The sequence below is a fragment of the Gracilinanus agilis genome, chromosome 2, assembly GCF_016433145.1.
Source record: "Gracilinanus agilis isolate LMUSP501 chromosome 2, AgileGrace, whole genome shotgun sequence".
NCBI classification, from domain to species: domain Eukaryota; kingdom Metazoa; phylum Chordata; class Mammalia; order Didelphimorphia; family Didelphidae; genus Gracilinanus; species Gracilinanus agilis.
Window position 1 is genome coordinate 432,022,819 of NC_058131.1, and position 9,820 is coordinate 432,032,638.

The 9,820-nt window shown below is 34.0% G+C and overlaps 1 non-coding gene across 1 annotated transcript; it reads left to right on the plus strand.

Moving 5' to 3' along the window:
- Positions 1–7,647: 7,647 nt before the first annotated feature.
- Positions 7,648–7,754, plus strand: LOC123238370. The gene has a single exon (XR_006505565.1). It is a non-coding gene; the product is annotated as a U6 spliceosomal RNA (small nuclear RNA).
- The last annotated feature ends 2,066 nt before the right edge of the window (positions 7,755–9,820 follow it).

Consider the following 9,820-nt stretch of genomic DNA (forward strand, 5'->3'; position numbering starts at 1 on the left):
TGCCCTCTTTGCGTATAATAGAATATCCTATTTTTCTTATTCATTCAAGTTTCTTTTGGTGACCTCTTCTATTTGCCCCCCTCTTTCCCACCCCACCCCCCATATCATCTTAGACCATTTAGTACTCCAACCTCTCCCTATGAATAATTCTTCTAATTACTATAATAGTGAATACTATAATAGTGAATAGAGTTCACTACAGAGAATTACACATAACATTTCTTCACATAGGAATACAAATAATTAGATCTTATTGAAGCCCTTAAAGAGGCAAATTTAAAAAATAAGAGTTTTCTTTCTTTACTTTCTGTTTCTTATTTACCTTTTCATGTTTCTCTTGATTTTTGTGGTTGGATATCAAACTTTCCATTTAGTCCTGGTCTTTTCTGTGCAAATACTTGGAAGTCTTCTATCTTGTTGAATGCCCAAATTTTCCCCTGGAAGTTTTGATGGGTAGGTGATCCTTGGTTGTAGACCCAGTTCTCTTGTCTTTCTGAATATCATATTCCAAGCTTTGTGGTCTTTTAGTGTGGAGGCTGCCAGATCCTGTGTGATCCTGATTGATGCTCCTTGATATCTGAATTGTCTCTTTCTGGCTTCTTGTAAATTTTTTTTCCTTTTATTTGGAAGCTCTTGAATTTTGCTATTATATTCCTGGGTGTTGTCTTTTCAGGGTCTAGTGTAGAGGGTGATCTATGCATCCTTTCAATGTCAATATTGCCCTCTTGTTGTAGAACTTTGGGGCAGTTTTACTGAATAATTTCTTTTAGTATGGAGTCCAAATTTCTATTAATTCCTGCTTCTTTCAGGAAGACCAATGATTCTCAGATTGTCTCTTCTAGACCTGTTTTCTTGATCTGTCAATTTCTCATTAAGATATTTAATGTTTCCTTCTATTTTATCAGTCTTTTGACTTTGCTTTATTTGTTCTTGCTGTCTTGAGAGATCATTAGCTTCTAATTGCCCAATTCTAGACTTTAGGGACTGGTTTTCAGCTATAATCTTTTGGTTTTCCTTTTCAATCTGGTCCTTTCTGGTCTTCAATTTACTTGCTTCACTTTCCAATTGTGAAATTCTGTCTTTTAAACTTGTATTTTCTTGCCAGATCTCTTCCATCTTTCTCATCATCTCAGATTTGAACTTTTTAAGAGTTTGTGACCAGTTTTCATTTTTTTGGGAAGGTTTGGATCTGATTATCTGTTTGTTCTCCTATGCTATTTGCCCTGTTGTCTGGATTTTCCCTGTGTAAAAGTTGTTGAGTGTTAAAGATTTCTTTGTGTTGATCTTTCTCTTTTGGGGTTCTTGCAAATGACTTGCCATTGTCAGCCAAGTGCCCTCTCAGGTTTATCCTTATCCTGAGGGTCTCTCTGCTCTCTTTAGGCTCCTGACATCATAGGTCTAGTTGTTCTCAGGGTCAAGCCTCCTAGTGGTCCCCTTGCTTGTTCCTCTGCCCGAAGCTCCTTTAACAGCCTCAGGGCACTGCTTCCACAGTCATTCACTCCTCTGCACTGGGTCCCCACCCAAGGCCCAAGCCTGTGCTCAAGGTCTTTGTTCAAAGTTTGCACATTTTTTAGCCTCTTGGGGTCTTGAGGCTTGCTGCTCTACGGAGCAGGCCCTGGTGATCCCAGGTGGCTGTCAAGGACTTAATGAATACCCCAAACTTGGTCTAACTCTTTTGAGCTGGCTTTGGCACTGTAGGTGGTTTGGGGGGGAAGGGGGTTGTTCAGCTCGAGTTTTAGTGAGAGCTGTTTCACCCCCTTATAGAATGGAAATGCTCCGATTCCACATTTCTTCAATGCTGCGCCCTATTGTGGGATCCCTTTGTTCATCTGGATTTGTTTTCATGTCCTTTTGAAGAGTCCTGTATGTGTGGGTTAGGAGAGGTTAAGCAGCTGCTTTTTACTCTGCTGCCTTCTTAACCTGGAAGCGGAAATCTGTGGCAATTTCTTAAAATAAGACAACAATGAAGTGTGCTGCATTGATGGACTCTTCTTTTTACTTGAATACTTAGAGGTCATTGTTAGGTTATTAACTGATCTATTTTCAATATTATTATGTCTCAGGGAATAAGGAGACTCAAGGAGAGGAAGAGGGTCTGGGAATGGCAGGTCAGTGGAAACAGTCAAAATGCATACAACATTAATTGATTAAAGTTCTCTCTCTGTCTTATATGAGTGGGGCTATTACAATAGTAAAATAAAAGATTACTGATCACAGAATGAAATGAAAATTTCATTAAGTAATGAAAAAGTTTGAAATATTACAAGAATGTCCAAAAAGTAACACAGAGACATAATGTTGGAAAAATGGCACCAATTGATTTGCTTGATGCAAGTTTGCCATAAACCTTCTATTTGTTAAAAAACCCAAAACAACCAATATCTGTGAAATATGATAAAGCAGAGTGCAACAATGTATGCCTGCATCGTTTGGCCTAGGAGTGTTTACAATAAAGTTATTTGTTGAGTGTAATTCCATATTGCTTCCTAGGAGTGCTCCACCAAATCACAGTTTTGCCAGCAATATATTAGTGCTTCTATCCTCCCACATTTCCTTTGACAATTGTCATTTCCCTCTTTTGACCTCTTTGTTAATCTGAAGGATATGAGGTAGAACCTCAGAGTTATCTTTCTTACTATTTTCCATTTGGAACATTTTTTCATATAGCTTTTGATAGCTTGCTTTTTCTTTTAAAAATTCTCTTTTTAGAGAACTGTTTTTGAAGGAACAATTGTTTTAAAATTTTAATCTGTATTTCTGTATAGAAATTTTGTATTTCTCATGACTCTACCATTGAGCATGTTAAAAACCAAACAAAAATTGGAAAACAAACTTTTCATACATATCAACACAATCCAATACAACATTAACAATATCTGAAAATGTATGTCGCTTTCTTTTAAGTTCATTTCCACTCTCGTATGAAGAGAGTTATGTTTCATTTTCATTTTTTTAAACTTCATGAACTTATGATGCTACTGATCAGAGTTCTAATGTCTTTCAAAGCTGTTTTTCCTTTATAATGTTATTGTATAAATTGTTTCTCTAATTCTGCTCACTTTTCAAAAATGACAAAAAAGGAATATAATAAATTCTAGAGGGGTTATAAGAAAATAGATGCACTAGTGTACTGTAGGAGGAGCTGCAAATTAGTTTAGCCATCCTGGAAAGCAAATCCTTTGAAATTTTCCATTTTATCATTTCTTACAGCATAATAATATTCCATTGCATTCACATGCCACAACTTATTTAGTTATTCCCTAAAGGGCTATGCCTTTAGTTTTCAATTATTGGCTGCCATGGAGAGAGCTTCTATAAATATTTTTGTATACAGAGATATTTATTCATATAAATAAATATATATTTAACCATGAATATAAGTATTTTTTACATTTATCACTTTTTTTTTGTGGGGGAGTGGGGTATGGACCTAATAGTGGTATAGTTAGGTCAAAGAGATATATAGTTTGGTGACCTTCTGAGCACAGTTCCAAATTCTTTCCAGGTTGGCAAGACCAATTTGAAGCTGTACTACAATACCCTAGTGTACCTATTTTCTCACAGCGACTAGTATTTCCTCTTTCATCATTTTTTCCATTCTGATAGGTATGAGGTAGAGCCTCAAAGTTGCTTTAACATTAATTTCTCTAGTTATTAGTAACTTAGGGGATTTCATATGATTTTTGACAGCATGGATTTCTTTCTTTGACAACTGTTTATTCTTATAGTGTGACCATTTATCTCTTGGGGAATGTTCTTAGTTTTATAAATTTGAATCAGTTATTTCCATATATCTTGGATGTGACATTTTTCAGAAAAACTTTTTTCAAACATTTCCCCCATTTTTTTTCCCTTCTAGTTTTTACTACATTAGATTTATTTGTGCAAAATTTTAAAAATTTACATAATTATAATTGTTTATCACATTTTGTTATTCTCTCTAACGTTTATTTAGTCATGAACTCCCTCTCCGTGAATCCAAAAGATAATTTTAACTTGCTCCTCTAATTTTTCTATGATAAGTCTTTTTGTATTGAAATCATGTATCCATTTGGAGTTCCTCTTGGTATATTGTGTGAAGTGTTGGTCTAAACCAGTTTTCCTAGTTAAGTAGTGAGTTCATCCCTAGTAACTGTCTTTGGGTTTATCAAACACTCTGCTATCATATTTGTTTCTGAATATTGTGTACCTAATCCAGTCTCTGATCTACCTCTTTATTTTTTAAAACTAGTACTAAGAATTTTAAATGATTACTTCTTTGTACTATAATTTGAGATCTAGTAGTGATAGATTCCCTTTATTCTCATGTTTTACCTTATTACCTTGATACTCTTGACCATTATTTGTCTTTCCATATGAATTTTGTTATGATTTATTATGATTTCTAGCTCTATAAAATATTCTTGTGGGAATTTTGAATTACTGAATAAATCAATAAATTAAAATTGTAGTATTGATATTATATTGGTTCAACCTACCCACAGGCAATAATATTTTTTAAATCAATTTAGTATGTATTCATTTCAGCAAAGAAAGTTTTATAGTTAAATCCACACAGTCCCTGGGAAAATCTTGGAAGACACCCTCTCAAGTATGTTATAACTTCTAAACTTGTTTCTTCTTATTTATTTTTCCCCCAAACTCTTTCTGTAAGATTATATACGGGATTGATGATGATTTATAAAATTTTATCTTAAATCCTGTGACTTTGCTAATATTGTAAATGATTTCAATTAATGTTTAGTTGATTCTCTAGGATTCTCTAAATACAGCATCATTATACTTTTGCAAAAGTAATAATTTAGCTTTTTGTTTGCCTATGCTTATTCCCTCTTTTTTTCTCATTTTATTTCTTTAACTAGCATTTCTAGATATATTTTAAATAGTTGTGGTAATAATGGACATCCTTGTTTTACCTCTGATCATATTGGACAGATCTCTAGTTTTTCTATATTTAATACATTTGATTACATCTGCATTTAATAATTGCTCTTGGATTTAGATTAAGAAAAGATTCATTTATTCCTATGATTTCTAGACTTTTCAATGAAAATGAGTGGTGGATTTTGTGAAAAGTTTTTTATCATCTATTGATATGACTGTGTTAAAATTATTTATATTATTAATATTTATAGTCCTTCTCATGAACCTCCCACTGAAACAACCCTGCATTCTGTGGAAAGCCAATAAGAGAAACAGTTTCAAATAGATAAAAATCTGAGACTCCTCTTTTGACTCCTTTTCTGATCTACACCTTTCCTTATTGAAAAGCTTTAAGTTCCTAGCAAATCAACAGTTAAGAAGTTAACAATTTCTCTCCAAGACTAAAAACAGAAATTAAGCAAAAGGCTGCCTGGACTCTGAATCTGTTTCTAGACACATCAAGGTCAATAATGGTAAAAATTTAGACAAAACCTCCTCCAGTGTGGGCTATTTGTCCCTGAGAAAATATTCCCAGACTTAGCTTTCAATAATGGGCCAGCCAAAATTCAGCCTTGGCCTTGTTCTATTCTGAAGTCAAATGAGATTTTTTTTTTGCGTTTTGATATGACATAATTTGTAAGTTCTGCACAACTGCAAAGTTTCGGTGGGGTTCTTTTGTGTGAAATGAGTCTTGAAATATATATAATCAACTCCATACTCCCAGAGACAGAGCTGGAAGCATGAGCTAAAAGATCTTCTGTGTCCTTACTTCTTATCAACTAAGCCGTCTTTATCAGATTATCTGGAGACGATAAATAGATCTGGAGAGCATTCTTGCTAAAAAAAAATCCTCGTAATAGTATATTTTCTTTTACATGTCATTATGGCATACTTGCTAATATTTTATTTAAAAGTTTTGCATCAGTGTTCCTTATAGATAGTGATCTTTAGTTTTCTTTCTCTGCCTAATCTCATCTTAATTTTAGGTATTTGATTTATTTTTTTCTTCTTCTGAGTACTACCTGTTTGTGCTTTTTATATATTGGGTAAAATACCTCTTTTTCTTATATATTTGAATTAGTTCTGCAAAGGGTAAATTTATTAGTAGTATATTTCAGAAACTTCCTGTAAAGATTTATCTCACTTCAGTTTTCTTTCTATTTTAACTGTAGAGATTTTGTTAAGACAAAACTTTAATCTTATGTAGTCAAAGTTATTCATTTTATTCCATAAGACTAAAGAAGTACTTTTACTATATCCATAGTTGTAAAAGTTATAACCTGAAATTCTCCTCTAAAAATTAATGATGTGACATTTTATATTTATATCATATCTCCATTCAAGGTTTATTTTTTTTATATGGAGCAAATGCTAGACCAAACCTAATTTCTACCAGATTGCTTTCTAATTATTCCAATAGTTTTTGTTAAATACTGAGTCTTTCACCTAATAATTAAGGTCTTTGTTTTTGTCAAACAATATGCTACTATGCTTGTTTACTTCTGGGTCTTGTGTTATAATCTGTCCTGGTGAATATTTTAGATCTGGTACTACTAAGTTGTTTTTCTTCCCACTTTTCATTTCTTGATATTCTTGATATTTTATTCCTCCAGATTAATTTAGTTATTATTTTTTAAAGCTCTTTAAAGAAATCCTTTGGTAATTTGATTGGTATCTAACTGAATAAGTAAATTAATTTAAGTAACATTCTCATTATTATTGCATTGACATGACCCAACCATAAGTAACGAATCTCTCAAATTATTTAGGCTTGTAACTGCAAAGAGTTTTTGTAGCTAAATTCATATAATTTGTGTGTGTTGTCTTGTTAAATGACTCCCTAATATTTTACGCATTTGGTAATTATTTTGATTTTCTTTCCAGCTCTTCTTCCTCAGTTTTGTCAGTAATATTCAGAAAGTCTAATGATTTGTGTGGATTTATTTAACATTTTGCTATATTATTTATTGTTTCCATGAAGAAAAAGCACTTTTTTAACCTTAAAGTAACTTTAATGTTACCTGTTACGATTATTCTGCATTGTTTTTACAGGTGAATTGTGAACTCAGAGAGAATAGGAATAGTTCCAATCTTTCTCTGCCATAGTATAAATTGAGCATAGGTGCAATAAATAGTGACTGAACCAAACTGGATTCTTCTGTTCCCTAAACTATTGGCCACCCTCTTGTGTCTTTTAGATGAGGCATGGTTATATGAAGTCTCTCTATAGAGACTTTTTCTACCCAGAAGCACATAGAAGCTACACCTATGTATAGATACATGATTCCACAACCCAGTGACAAGTTGGACTTCCTGGATTCAGTCCGTTATCTCAGTCCTTATGAAATTTTTTTCCCTAACTCTAACTACTCCACTACTGCCTTTATGGAAATGAAATCTCATTTTCCTCACCTATGAAATGAGATTGATTCAAGTTGTTGATAAATAGACAAGTATCCTAGTGGGTCTTGCTGTCAGAAAATGTCTTTAATCTTTTCAATACGACAATAGAAGGGGCTACTTTCCAAAGATTTAGAGTAGTAATGTTTTATTGTATGGACATAATAAAAATAATGTAGAAATGTAATTTTGATTGTTAGGTCTGTGTTGTCCCTCTCCAAGAACAATCTTTCCCCTAATTAAAAGCAGATTGGAGAAAGTGTTCATGACTATTCCATCTCCTCTAATCTGATGTAATATTATTGTATTTAAAATCCTTTATCAGTGCTTGATTTGGCAACACATGTACTAAAATTGGAATGATACAGAGAAAATTAGTATGACCCCTATGCAAGGATGATACACCAATTCATAAAAGGTTCCATAAAATAAATACATTTAAAATGAAATAAAATTCTTTATCAATGTTTTACATTGCTATTGTCTAATCAGTTGATCATCATCAAGTAATTATTAAGTGCCTACTGTATAACAAGTACTATAGTAGCCCCTCAGGATACAAACACAAAGAATGTAACAATTCCTACTCTCAGTAAGCTTACATTCTAATGGCAGACACAATAGGCACAGACACAGACACATTCACACACACACATTCACACACACACACACACACACACACACACACACCATATTGCTACCAACATAATCTGCCATGGTAATGAAGACACACAGTTAAGGAAAACAAATGACATATTCACTATGCCTTGTGTACATGTGGACAACTAATTCTATACCTCTAATCCCAATGCTTATTATTATTGAAACAATTAGCCTATTTATTCAACCCTTAGCAAAAGCAGTACAACTAACAGCCAACATTACTGCAGAACACCTATTAATTCACCTCTTTGGATCTGCAACCCTAGCCTTTTCTTCAATCAGATTAACCATTTTAACCAACACATTTATTATTCCATTACTTCTTATAATCCTTGGACTAGCTGTAGCCATAATTCAAACTTATGTTTGTACACTTCAAGTAAGCCTTTACCTACATGATAATTCTTAATGACCCACCAAATCCATGTATATCATATAGTTAACCCAAGCCCATGACCACTAACAGGAGCACTTTCAGTACTACTTTTAAATTCAGGACTTATATGATTTCATGTCAACTCCTCACTCCTTTTAGCCATAGTATTTATTTCTATACTTCTTTTTTTTTTAAACCCTTACCTTCCATCTTGGAGTCAATACTGTGCACAGGCTCCAAGGCAGAAGAGTGGTAAGGGCTAGGCAATGGGGGTCAAGTGACTTGCCCAGGGTCTCACAGCTGGGACGTGTTTGAGGCCAAATTTGAACCTAGGACCTCCCGTCTCTAGGCCTGGTTCTCAATTCAGCTACCCAGCTGCCCCCTATTTCTATACTTCTAACAATATATCAATGATGTCATGATATTGCTCGAGAAGGAACATTTCAAGGACATCATATGCCTGTAGTCCAAAAAGGCCTATGATATGCAATAATTTTATTTATCCTATCAGAAGTATTCTTTTTCTTTGGCTTCTTCTGAGCATTTCATCACTCTAGCCTATCACCTATACCCAAACTAGGAGGACACTGACCCCCTACAGGAATTCATCTATTTAATCCTCTTGAAATCCCCCTTCTAAATACATCTCCCCTTCTAGCTTCAGAAGTTTCAGTTACTACACCCAAACGGTGCTAAAAGAATGCCTGCCCTTTAATCTAACTGTACCACTGCTGGGTTTATACCCCAAAGAGATAATAAGGAAAAAGACTTGTACAAAAATATTTATAACCACACTTTTTGTGGTGGCAAAAATTGGAAAATGAGGGGATGCCCTTCAATTGGGGAATGGCTGAACAAATTGTGGTATCTGCTGGTGATGGAATACTATTGTGCTCAAAGAAATAATAAACTGGAGGAATTCCATGTGAACTGGAACAACCTCTAGGAATTGATGCAGAGTGACAGGAGCAGAACCAGGAGTACATTGTACACAGAGACAGATACAGTGTGGTAAAATGGAATGTAATGGACTTCTTTACTAGCAGCAATGCAATGATCCAGGACAATTCTGAGGGACCTATGAGAAAGAATGCTATCCACATTCAAAGGAGGAACTGTGTGAGTAGAAACACAGAAGAAAACAACTGCTTGATCACATGGATTGATGGGGATATGATTGGGCATATTGACTCTAAATGATCACCCTAGTGCAATTATCAACAATAAGGAAACAGGTCCTGATCAAGGACACATGTAAAACCCAATGGGATTGCACATTAGCTATAGGAGGGGTTGGGGGGAGGAAGGGAAAGAACATGAATCTTGTAACCATGGAAAAATATTCTAAATTAATTAATTAAAAAAATTTCAGTTACATGAGCCTATCACAGTCTAATGGAAGGAAACTGCAAACAAATAATTCAAGCACTCTTACTATTTTACTAGGAGTATATTTCA